This window comes from Trichogramma pretiosum, unplaced genomic scaffold (genome assembly GCF_000599845.2).
Source record: "Trichogramma pretiosum strain Unisexual culture from Peru unplaced genomic scaffold, Tpre_2.0 scaffold45, whole genome shotgun sequence".
Classification (NCBI taxonomy): domain Eukaryota; kingdom Metazoa; phylum Arthropoda; class Insecta; order Hymenoptera; family Trichogrammatidae; genus Trichogramma; species Trichogramma pretiosum.
Genome location: NW_019641665.1, coordinates 813191 through 826010, shown reverse-complemented (window position 1 = coordinate 826010; position 12820 = coordinate 813191).

The following is a 12820-nucleotide window of genomic DNA, read 5'->3' as shown; positions in this document are numbered from 1 at the left end:
TGTATCTTCATAGCCATCTTCATGAGCCCTTTCATAGATATTTTGTGCTTTTTGCCATTCCATTATAGAATCAAACGTCTTATTGATATTATTTTGCATTCAAACTTGGAAGTCATCGGCCATGGCGGCCGAAGCCAGCCCGGCAAAGCCAGTATGCAGCTTATGTATTACGCTCGTGGAAGTCACGCACACAGCAACGTACTCACCTAAACTCAACTTCTATTAATACAATCTATTGATTATAAGAGTTGCTACTCTTGTTGCGATACACTGATAAGCAATTTGATTTAGTATGTTAAAGTATTTTTGCTATTTCTTCACGGCCTTGCAAAGTCTTTCTCTGCACTCCGTTTTGCCGCCCGGTGGCTCCCTCCTGTATGTGTGTGCGCGTGTGCCACGAGTGCGTGCACTTCGTGTAAATGCGTAGAGGTACCGCCGAGCCTCGAGAGAGATTGATTGATTGATTGATTGATTGATTTATTTATGGGACCGGGGGGTAGAACCCCATGTGGCCCCGAAGTAGATTACAGATAGTAAATGAAGAATTATAAAAATACATAGATACATTGAGCAATTAGCGCAGATGGGTAATAGATTACATACAGATAGACAATTTAAAATGGCAAAATGAAAGAAAATAAAAAATAGAGTACAGCACAGTTATTTACATATTTACATATATACAAAAGCTCAATGACACCCAATGAGTGCCGACCCGAAGCGGGACAAGCCAGAATGCGGGAGCCGCCCGCCAGCTCCATCGCTGGGCCAGGGCAGACGGAGCAAAGGCCCCAGGCCCACCAACAATTGCCTAGGGACTGCAGTCATGCGGGGTGAATTTTAGTATTAATTGATTGCACTATTAGTTGTAGTTGGGAAGTGAAAGTAGGCCAATGAGGGAAAGAGGTACGGGTGAGAGATTCTCAGTCGCACAGCGCTGCAGCCACTCTGACTTCTCAAGGGAGAGGAAGTGGTTTCGGAGGAACGTGCGAGGGTTGGGAGAGGTGGCCAGAAGGGAGAACAATGCTGGTAGAGAGTTGATCAGTTTGGTGGTCATATGAGTGCATGAATTATGGAGTGTTGATGTACGAACAGATGGGTAGTCAAGACGTAGAGGAAGTTGTCGGATCACTCTACGGTCGGGATCACGGTTCTCGAGGAGTGTGAAACGCGCTGCCAGGCAGGAGTGTGTTACTGATCACGATTTTCCTTGCCAGGAGAATCATGAGTTGGTCGCGCCTATGCGCAACAGAGGGCCAACCAAGCGCTAATCGATAGGGCGTGATATGTGCCATTCGTGGGATGTTGCCGTAGATGAATCTAATGCAGGCATTTTGTAGGCGCTGCACTCGGAGCTTCTGCTCAGCCGTGAGGTTTGTGAGCGCAGCCGCTGAGTAATCGAGGTGTGGAACAATCAGCGCCTGAACGAGACGCTGGCGCAGATGTCGTGACAGGGAGTTGCGATGGTGACGTAGGGAGTATAGGGCATAATGAATTTTAGACGAGGCGGATGAAATTTGTGCATCCCAGTTCAGCTTTGAGTCGAGCACCAGACCAAGGATCTTAACGGAGAGTGAGTACTCGAGTGTTGTATCAGCCAGAACAATTTTAGGGGGGTTTGCTCTGCCAAGAGCATTGATGAAAACGCGACTCCCCAGCAATAAAACGCGAGTTTTTTGGGCATTTAAGCTAAGGCCATTATCCATGGCCCATTGGTGAACAGCGTGGGCATCAGCAGTCATGCGAGACACCAAATCTCTGAACTGGGACGGTGGGACGTGAGAAATGATTTGCGTATCGTGAGATAGAGAGAGATAGAGAGAGAGAACACCTCGCTGTGCGCCTATCATTATACCTACTTTGTACCTAATCTAATTGTTCTTCAATGAACATTATTATTACTTTTCAACCAACTGTGTTATCAATAACAATTTTATGTCGAAGAGATCCACCGGCCATCACAGTTGGTGTATTTACTGTAACACTATAAAGAATATTGCACAAGAATACCCCCATTTTTTAGTTAGATCACTTCTCTCGATTATCTGTTGGTCACTAGTAGAGCCACCATAAGCAAGACTATGATAGGAGATAGATAGATAGATAGATAGATAGATAACGTTTATTTTAGCCAAGTTCCAATGGAACAGTTTGGCTTGCCAATACATTATCAATACATTTAACGGTTTCAGCTGTAACGCAGACAGCTCATAAGGCGTCTAGCACAGAGCGATCGAAAAAATTTTTGTCGAACCATGTTCGACCATTCACAATCTTATTACTAAAAACATTTTAAATTCAAAAATACAAATTATATCTACAAACTATATCAAGACGGGTTTTACAATCAAAAAATTACAATGAATTAGAATAATACAACGATACAATCCAACAATACAACGAGAGCATAAGTATACAATCACAGAATCACAAAAATCAAAAAACACAAAAATCAAAAAATCACCACTGACTTCACCGATCTTCGGCAAGGTAAGCCAGTAAAGCCGCCTTGAAACCACCCTCTCTCTGATGCCGACGAACTGAGCCCGGCAGCGACTCCCATAAGGTCATCGCTGAGCGCGAGAAGGACCCGGCGTATGCATTTGTACGGCACCTGCGGATATCGAATACGCCCGGCCGGTCTCCCGCCAAACGAGCCGATCTGCGGATGGTAACGTCCAGTCGCCTAAGACCCTGATCGAGGTAACGCGGCAGTCCGGTCCGAAGCACTCTCCAAGTGAGCATCGCCAGAAAATATCTTCTTCGGTCTGCCATGCTCAGGCAGTGTAGCTCCTCCAGGTAGGGACGCAAAGCCGCATGTCGTCGCAGCCCGAAAATAAATCGCACCAGCACATGGAACAGGCGTTGCAGCTTTGTATTTAGATAGTCGGTCAGGTCGTAGAAGGTAAGGCAGGCATAATCAAAAATTGGCATCACAAGCGAAAATACAAGGCGTCTCTTTAATGTGCTGGACAGAAAGTAGCCACTATATCTCAGTCTCTACAGAACGCCATGAACTGATGAGCACAGCCGGGGGACGTGCTTATTCCAAGTTAAGTTTTCAGAGAGCGTCACTCCAAGGTCGTTCACCGAGCTACTGAGGGGTATGACGGCATCGCCAACGCGCAATGGTGGCAGAGATGTCTTGTCTATCCGCATTAATTGTTGAATGCTGCCCAGTAAGATGGCCTTGGTTTTTGCAGCATTGACGGTGAGGCCACTAGCCTCTTGGAGATAAGGCCTCCAAGAGTAATGCCAATCATGTATTTTAAAGTGTTTGCATTTTTGTAGGTGCTAAATATACCTTGCTTTAGATTTGAATAGCTGAGAGCATCAATTTTTACTTGAGTAGCATCCAATGTTACTCGTGTTTATGGAACGTTATTTTCAAAAATATAACCCATATAGAAGTTAATTAATTTTCGATTTGACCATAGGTCAATCAATGATCATACTCATTTGGCCAGTGGCTACCCTTTTTTTGGCACAGAAGCTACCTCCTTTTTCGGAGCCTTAGCTATTCAGTCTTATTTCCTACCTCTTTTTTCGGCCCAGTGACTACAATTTTGCTAGAAATATCGTATGGTTGTCAAGAACGGGGTCGTTTCTACGAACGGACAATATTTCTATTAGTGTAGGGTTTCGGCGGATACCTGAAAAATTGGGCTACCCGACATCTTTATCCGACCCGTTCGGTTTGGGTCGGGCTGGCTGAATTTTTCGGTTTCAGCCTAGTTTCGGGTGAGTCTGAACCTGACCCGAATCCCGATCAAAAAAATCGATCCGTCCCGACCCGAATATTCCAGGTACCCGCACACCCCTCATCACAATATAATTATATTGTAAAAGTTTCAGAGGGTTGCATTCATTTTCAATTGTTTTTTGTGCAAATTACCCAAAGAAACCACGTTTTGGAGATTTGCCCAAATATGAATGAGCATTTGAGCAAAAGAAGTGGTACTGCAACCTGAATTCCTCGCAACAATACGAGATATAGAAAATCGTAGCAATGAGAATAAAGCCTCGCTTCGATCTGCATAAATTTCAGGATCGAGTGAAAGTACCCTTCAAGATGATTGCATATTTTATGTATCGTTATCAAAAAGGCAAACATCAAGCAGGCTGTTATAGAGCAACCCAAGCTTGCAGCTTCACGAAAAAGAAAGTCTCAGGGACGATTTAACGAGAATTAAGCCTCGCCAGAAGAGGAAGGATAGAAAACAAATTCAACTTTAAGTAGATAATACCCCTCTCTCACTTTCTTTCTCTCTCACTCTCGTTAGGAGTAGAGCAACTAATCCACTTACGATGTATACATTCGTTGCTATCTATATATACAAGGCTGTATTTATATGCATATATTTGTACGCATTTACTGCGTATTTTACAGTATATTAAAAAAAATCCCTATTAATATTCTCGTTTTATTCGCAAGCCTTTCCTCGTGCAGCTAATTTTAACTGCTTTGTCTTTATAACAAAATTATTAATATAATCCTGGCCGACGGTGTATGGAAAAAAAGAGTATACGGCTCGCATATACATTGGCTAAAGTTCTCGGCGTCGTTGAACAAAGATCCATACACATGCAGAGAGCAGCGCGACACACAGCAGTAGGTATACAATACGTTCGTCCCACAAGGCATACTTCTTCGAGCAGCAGCAGCAGCAGCAGCAGTAGCGACGGTAGCAGCAGTAGTAGACAGCCGCTGCAAACGTCGCGTACATAGTCGAAAAATGCGACTCCTCCGTGTGCCATTCTTCATTCCTGGCACTCAGGCTAGCCTCCCCCTGCCCTGCCGCCTCCTCTTCTTCTTCTTCTTCTCCTCATATAATACAACTACGTGTTTATTTTTTTGTCGAGCATTCACGTTCCTTGTTTTTCCGTGCGCAGATCAAATTAGTTTTACTTCGCGAGCTCGCGCGCGCGCAAGCTCGCGAAAAGAAACAAATGTGTGTGTGTATGTGTGTATGTGTGTATGTGTGAGCGCACGAAGGAGAGCTGCAGCACAAAAAACATCGTGCGCGCGAGCAGAGAGAGAGAGCTTTGTCACATCATCGAATTATCCCGTCTTTTTCGCAAGCTATACGTATACTTGAATAAATACAATATTTTTCCTTTAACGTCTCGACTGAACTGCAAAATATGTACTTGTTTATTTGCGTGCTACTTTTCACGTTAACGCGTAAGAACGAGAGAGAATCGATTTTACTTCAAGGCAGCTCACGCGCGCGTCTTTGATATCTACCTAGTAATATCGGTCGATATTGCATTTTTTTCGCCGAAATCACTTTGAGAGCGATCTTGATGTGATATATTATATCGCGCAGTTTTCGAATCTTGCAAACTACTCGATATCGTTTCCCAGTCGAAGAAAAAGACATCCTTTTGTTTTTTCGTTTCGAGAATAAAGCTCGCCAGCTCGGCCCTGTGTGCGTATACAGCTTTTTTGTCGCACAGCATAAACGACTCAACATGTTTCTTTGCTCGTGAAAAGCGAGACAGAGGCAGTTTTGTCTCAATCGCGTCGATATATAGGCCACAGTGATTGAAATATGATGACAGAGAGCGACACGTCTCGCGTGCGCTGCGTTGGAAAATGAATTTTATAACTCGCTGTGAGCCGTAGAATGACAAGCTATTTTTTGTCCAAGGCAGAAAAAAAGCGCGTACGTATAATCTCGCTATCGCAGCGACAATGCAGCCTGCACTAAGTAGGCAATTTGAACGGATGGAGCTGCCGCAATCTTTCACGATACGCGTCCCCGCTGCATCGGCATAATTCGCAAAATCTAGTTTTCGACGCTCTGATTTATTTTGTCGGAAACGCGCATCAAAATGTAGATTTCGCCTCTCTCGCTCTCGCGTGTGTCGGGCGCGCGCGCGCGTAAATTACGCGCGTACTGTACGCGGGCTCGCATTAATGATAAGACAGAAGTAGTCGGCAGAACGAAATCTAGTTGCCGCCGCTGCTGCTGCGCGTCAAATGATAAACATGAAATTATTATCAATCACGAAGCGTTTCTCTATTATTATTCGTTCGAGCTAAATGCAAATCCAACCACGCACGCACATGCGCCTGCGTTAAAATCGATGAGTCGCGCGAGCTGATCTTTTTTTTTAAATAAAAAGTCGATTCATCAGAATCAATCGTTTGTAAAGAAAAAAAGGTGCAAGGGTAGCGTTGAAGCGTTTAATAAAAATGATTTATCTGGCGACTGGTATAAATATTTGCTGACGAGCTGGGAAAATGTGATAAATGGCGTTTAAAGCTGCGATATGCATATGCGCAGCCCTGACTCGCCCTATATACGCAATCGCTAATTTCGTTTATGCGCTCAAAGTACCGCCACTCGATAATATTTCTGTACGCGGCGTAGAAAATTCGTGTAATGCAGGCTGCACTCGCGAGGGGCTGTGGCTCGAGCAAAGTTATAAGCGCCAGCAGAAAAGCTCGTATATAATGTGAAGCTGGCCACTTTGCGAGCCTATCGAAAAGTAAATTCGACGCTATTATCGCACTTGATTATTGAATATCTGAACGACTCTTTGGAACGAAAACAAAAACAAATAAAATGGACGATGCGTGTAGCGGCCATTATATTTACATGGGACGCGAGGCCGAGATTAACTCTACAGCTGCCTGAGCACGGAAAATCCCGTATGCACTTTGACTGTCAACTCAATAAAGCAGTGTAACATTTCCTCTCTCCCCGGGGCGGCTTTTTGAACGTCGGGAAATATAATACGCGCTGTATTTTCCGGTCAATTGATTTCGGACCTCCCCTCTTCTAAGCTTACACCGGTGTGGCAGATTCAATAGAGCGCGTTTATATATGTGTGTATTTATGTTGGCACGGCAAACATCCCCAGCTGCAGCCGTGTAGTGCGCTACTGCGCCTATAAATGAAAAGCCACGAGGCTGCTCGAGCGGGAGAGAAATGATGGTTACGATTTTCGATCTTGTACGTATACACTTGCCGCGCGACTAAGTAACTGGAAATGCAAATCTTGCCGAGGATAAACAGACGACGAAAGGTATTAGGAGCGGCGCGAGAGCAAAGCAAGCGTTAAGCCGCAAAAGGGATGTAACCAAATTAGCTCTCGAGAGGACTCGAGCCGCTCCAAGTCGAAGTTGCGCCATTGCACGCGCGCGATTCGCAAAAATTACGCTACCGCAGCAATCGATGCTGAATATATTCTATATGTAACATGCAAATGCCTTTTGCTGCGCGCAAAAGAGTTAGCCCGAATGTCGACGAGTCGAAAGCACGGCACACGGCCAGCCTTTAAATGAGTTTATGAACATTTGCTCTCGCTCGCAGCAGCTCGCTGGATTATCGAGGAAAATTTAACGATCGTTTCTTAGCTTAGCGAGGCGATTGCTTCGCTCATTCGGTGTGCGCACGTGTATACGTGTATTTATCGGAGCTTTCTATTCTGGCTGTCGAGCGCGCGTCCATTTGCAAAATTATTGCTTGTACGAAATTTCTCGGTAATCGAATCGGGGACACTAAAAGTCCGCTTGATTATCTTATGTATTGAAATCGAAGCTTTACGCGGCCTACTGCGCTGCAGTACGCCAACATTTCCTTTTGAATTAATAATTTGGAGCGCGTCGGACAAATTGTATTCTGATCCATCGGGCCGAGCGTACAAATTATGCAGAGCTAACGGTGTGTGTGCGATCAACGTTATGTTACATGCCACTTCGACTATATATAGGCCTCGCAGAAATTGTTGTCCACATTTCGCGGAATCGCAGAGCTGTTTCATAAATCCGCTGGCGTTAAACGTTTGCTCGCGGCACCATTCACGTAAATGTACACGTCGTGTCGTCGATGCGTCGCGCTAAATCGGAAATTTGACGCATGGAAAAATACGATGATATGCAACCGATTCTATAATTCGAGTCTCCAAGAGTTGGAGCTGGGGCGCATCTATTCGATTATGTACTACGTGCTATCGACAGACACACATAGAGACACACACACATGCATATATTCAGTAGAGTAGCCGCAGAATAGTGCGGCGACACCGCATCATATGTATGTATACAAGGCATGAGCAAAACTATAAGCGCTACGGGCTATATTGAATATTCCTATGCTGCAATAAGGAAGAGGCTAGGATACTCGTGTCTTTTCATGCATGCACGAAATACACGAGCCCCCGCTGCCGAGTATGTGTGCAGTGCACTATGCGTGTCTGCATTATAGACACATACACTCGGCCGCAACAAGGCCATTTCAGCTTTAGCCGGAGAGAGAACTCCGGAGATGGGGGGATAAAAATCTTCCTGCTGGTTAAATAATCCAATATACATATGAAGCCAGAGAGCTATAAGCTAACATAATAACATGCAAATGCAGGCGCGCAGCGTGTGCAAGCCTCTGCATATACCTATACCGTATCGATTTGTGTATGTGTGCGCGCGCGCGAGAGAGAACTAAGAGCCGAGGAAAATTGTTTCGCACGCGCGTGAAAGGAAAATGTCGACCGCGCCCCCGCGCTGCACATCCTGAGCGAATTTCCGTTTTGCGCTGTGTAGTATAGCGCTAGTACGCGTTACTCTGCTGCTGTTGCTACTTCTACCTACTACTACTACGTTGGCTACATCTAGAGCTCAGAGAGAAGAGAGCATCTGAGCTCGCGCCCCCGCCGCCTCTCCCTCTGCTACTGCTGCTGCTGCTGCTGTAGCATGCGAAATCCCTGTGTGCGCGAGCGAGAGAGGAAACGTTGTTCTGGATGTTGAGTCGAGCGTGAGAGAATTTCAAGAAGGAGAAATGCTCTTACACGTTAGATTGTATATATAATGTTTGTTGGGTCGCTCTCTCCGCGCGCCAATGTTTTCATAGAATTCAAGCAGCTTAAGGATCTGATGTTGCCTGCATTACTCCTATATAGACTCCTACTACTATGGCAGAGCTACCTGTATTCGTATTAGCAAGCTCGTACGTACGTACGTACTCTCGAACTCGCCTTTGTTTATTTTATGTTATAACTTTCGACCGGTGACAGCTGCAGCAGAAAAATACACCTGTGGCCAAATCCAAATGACGAATCAAAGTCACGAGTATATTTAAGCGCAGAGAACTACCTCGCCGAATAATTCATGAGATTATCAATGCGTAATACATTAAATGATGATCGATATTAATTGTGGCGATAATCATTAAAATTGATACTCGATATACATATGCTTTGGAACATAGATAAGTGCAGTATGTATATCCTGTACCGAGTGTACGAGCTGAAATTAGTTTCGAGCTGTATTTTCCCTGCATATATATAACTTATTATTATATTCCCTATGTGCATAATGTATTAGATTATTTTGTCGTAAAAATAAACGCTCGCTTGCACGAGGGAGGAAAAAAATATTTACAGCAGTCTTTGCAGCGTGAAAAAATTAAATCAAACAATGGCAATTTTTTATCGATGGACTTGGCTCTCCGCGGCAGTTTATTTATGAAAAAAAAAACGCGCCACGCTGGACCGTGGAGCTAGAAAGGGGTTATTTGATTATTTTCCATTGGCACAAGGAGGCAAGCGGTGGCGCAACAAAAATATAAACTGCGTCGATGGACACGTCACAAGCCGTGTGCTTGAAAAAATAATCATAGCATTACTCTCGCTTATACGGCTTTTGTTGAGCGCGCGTGAAATTTTTATAAGTCGCACTTGCTTTGGCCTCTCGTATATGTAATCATCTCGGGTGCTCGAGAATCACAAGAGGATCAATTTTTCAAGTAGTTCATCGGTGTGTGTATATAGTATACGTATATACCGTGTGCACCGAATCCCAAAGTCAAGAGAGAAAAGATAAAGTAAATGCACGCGAACGGATGCAAGAAGAAAGCGAAAAAAAAGAGAGAGAAGAGGGCAAGAAAATAACAGTCCGATAAAAAGGGCTCGTGGATTTTAAACTCCGTGGCAGCGGCACACAATATACAGTTATAACTATAAAAATAAAACGTAAATGATGTGACATTGATTTCTTACCCTTTTATTTCAATATAACTTTTTTATATTCGCTATATTTTCATTTCTTACCATGATAATAAAATTATACGAAGGAATGAAAAGCAGCAAGCTTTCACGAGCGCGAATTTAGTAATTAGAAAAAAAATTGCAAGAAGTAAATTGACACGCTCTCGCTGATGATCAGCCGAAAACCGAACTGAACTCGTGCAAGCTGTCAATTTTTTTTTGGCCCGTCACCTGTAATAGCCACGGCGTCCCGCGTTGGCGCGTCGTAATAATCGTCGAGCGCAATTTTAATTGATCGGCGTCGAAGCGCGCGCGATCATGGCCATAATTAAAACTAACGAGAAATTGTAGACTGTGTCGCCAGGCTCTAAACTCGCGCGTCTAAAAGCACGACTGTGCTCATAGTCGTTCGTTGCTCTTCTCGCGCGCATTTGTACGCGTATATATCCCATGCGCCTAACAGCTGCATTTTACTGCTCCAACAAACCTCATCATTTCCACGCGCGATCCACAAATCCTCAATTTTCATTTCTAACCACGTCGTACGCTATGTATACGTGTGTACGCATGTGTGCACGTGTATAATTATAATCGATAGTTATGAGATACAGAGAGAGAATATATACGCAACATCGAGTGTATCATCATTATGTATTATACCTTTGCCCGAGCTTTTGGTATTGTTGAGTGGAATAACTTACACAGAGAGAGAGCAGAGTCAGCCCACACACGTCGAAATTTCTCCATTGCTAGATAATATAATATAAAGTTGGCAACAATCCTTCTTAAGGCAGCGGTAGCTAGTCGACTTTGGGGCACTCCGACGTCGTCTTCGTCGTCTATACACGTGCGATATGCACGTCTCAATGCGCTTTCTTCGTTTCGCGGTTTATCTTTTGTCTGTTTGACTGTATATTCGCACGTGTAGGTTATATATAGCGAAGGAAGCGAGCGCGAGAAAGAGAAGAAGAAAGCTCGGGAGAGAGCCAAGACGAGAGGCAAAGAATTTATTAAAGACGGGCTTTCGGCTGTTGTGCGGCGCGCCCGCTATAGCATGATGAAAGTCAGGCAAAAGTTCGAGCGGATGACTGGGAAGATTCTGCAGCTCGCGCGACTTTTAACGACCGCTGTATCATATATTAAATGCGTCTGTGGGGGCGAAAAGTCCTGATTGCAGCCGTGTGCGCGTATATGTAGTATGTATGCGTGGTAGCTGTATACGAGCCTACGCTTCTTGAAAAACGCATTAAGATGTATGTATTCCTCGTTCGTCTGCAAACTGTCTCGCTCTCTCCTTCGCGCGACTTTTCTCGCTCGCTCTATGTATATATCTTGTTTTAAGTTTCGTGTACGAGTCGTGTGCCGCCTGCTGGGATTAATAGAGAGCAACAGCAGTAGCAGCAGCAGCATGCGTGCACCTACACACACTCGCGCAGCAGCAACGAGTCCGACAAACGTATAATTATCTATCCCTTGTTTAATTTATGCGCTCGCGGCATTCGAGAGATTTTATTATATTAAAAAATAGCGCAGCGCAGCGCACACGATTTCGCGCACGAAAATTACACGCGCGGCTCTACTTTGCATTGAAATTTTGGCTCAAATAGGAAATCAAATAGGATAAGATCACAGAGTAACCTACATAATTTGAAGTCATTAGATACGGTCCAATAACGTGGATGTATAATTTCAAAAGCATTGAAAGCGCGAACGCGAGCGCCGCGAGTGAATCAGGACCCTTGAAAACACTGCGTATTAATTAATTAATGTTTCATTTGAAATAATGAAATTATAATCATACACGCGCTGAATTATGAATGTCTCGCTTTTCAGCAGCGAGGGCTGGCCAAATTTTCCATTATTTTCTTCATCAATTTTCGAAACTTTCGTCGTATGACGTGAATAACAAAATCAAAAAGTTACGACAATGCTCTGCTTGATGACGAAATCAAAAAACAACAATTAATTCAGCTATTTGACGCGACGCCCTCGCTCTGCGGCTGGCTAAATGAACTGTCGACTCCTCTGTACAGAGTCCTATCCCCCATCCATAAAAAAACGAGTATCGAGGTAAAATTGTTGAAAAAAAAATCGCAAAGAAAAAACAAGCGAGCGACGTCGGTGGCGTTGGCGTCGGCGGCAACAGCAGCAACAAAGTGAAGTCTGGAGCGAGCAAGAGAACCTTTGTACTATGTGTGCAGCGAGACAACAACAAGCCGTATCAGAAGCCGCTTGCGGAAAAGCACTGCTTCCCACGCGCCCGCGCGATAAATCCATTAATCCCTTCGTCCCTCTTTTTCCTCTGGGCTGGCGGCGCGCGACTCATCCCTCGCCTATATAGACTTTTCTCAACGCGGCTTATTCGTCGCTAGAAATGAAACTTTGACGCCTGATTTCGCGCGACTGCTCCCAGGGAATATAAAAACAATTACGACGCTGGAAAAATTATTCATTAAGAGACGTGCGCGAGCGAGCTTAATTAAAAATCCCATCGCACATGCACGTACTTGGTAGGTACATTGTATAGCCGAATTCGTCGTCGCCAGCACACCCGAAGCTGGTACTTGGGCGACAGTTGCGCAAATGTAATTTTGCCCGAACAGCTCGTCTTACTGCAGCAGCTTGGTCTAGGACACCGTTAGAAATAAATACGAGAGACAACTATGTGTGTAGTATTGTAAAGTCGAACGTATACGGGAAGTACCTACGCGTGACACAAGACCATCAAGAAGACGTATCACCTCGTTCGCCGCTGGAAATGCCACGCCAGGACTGAAGAGATCACGTTCTCGAGGCTCGTAAAACACGCGGCTAGGAAAGATCATCG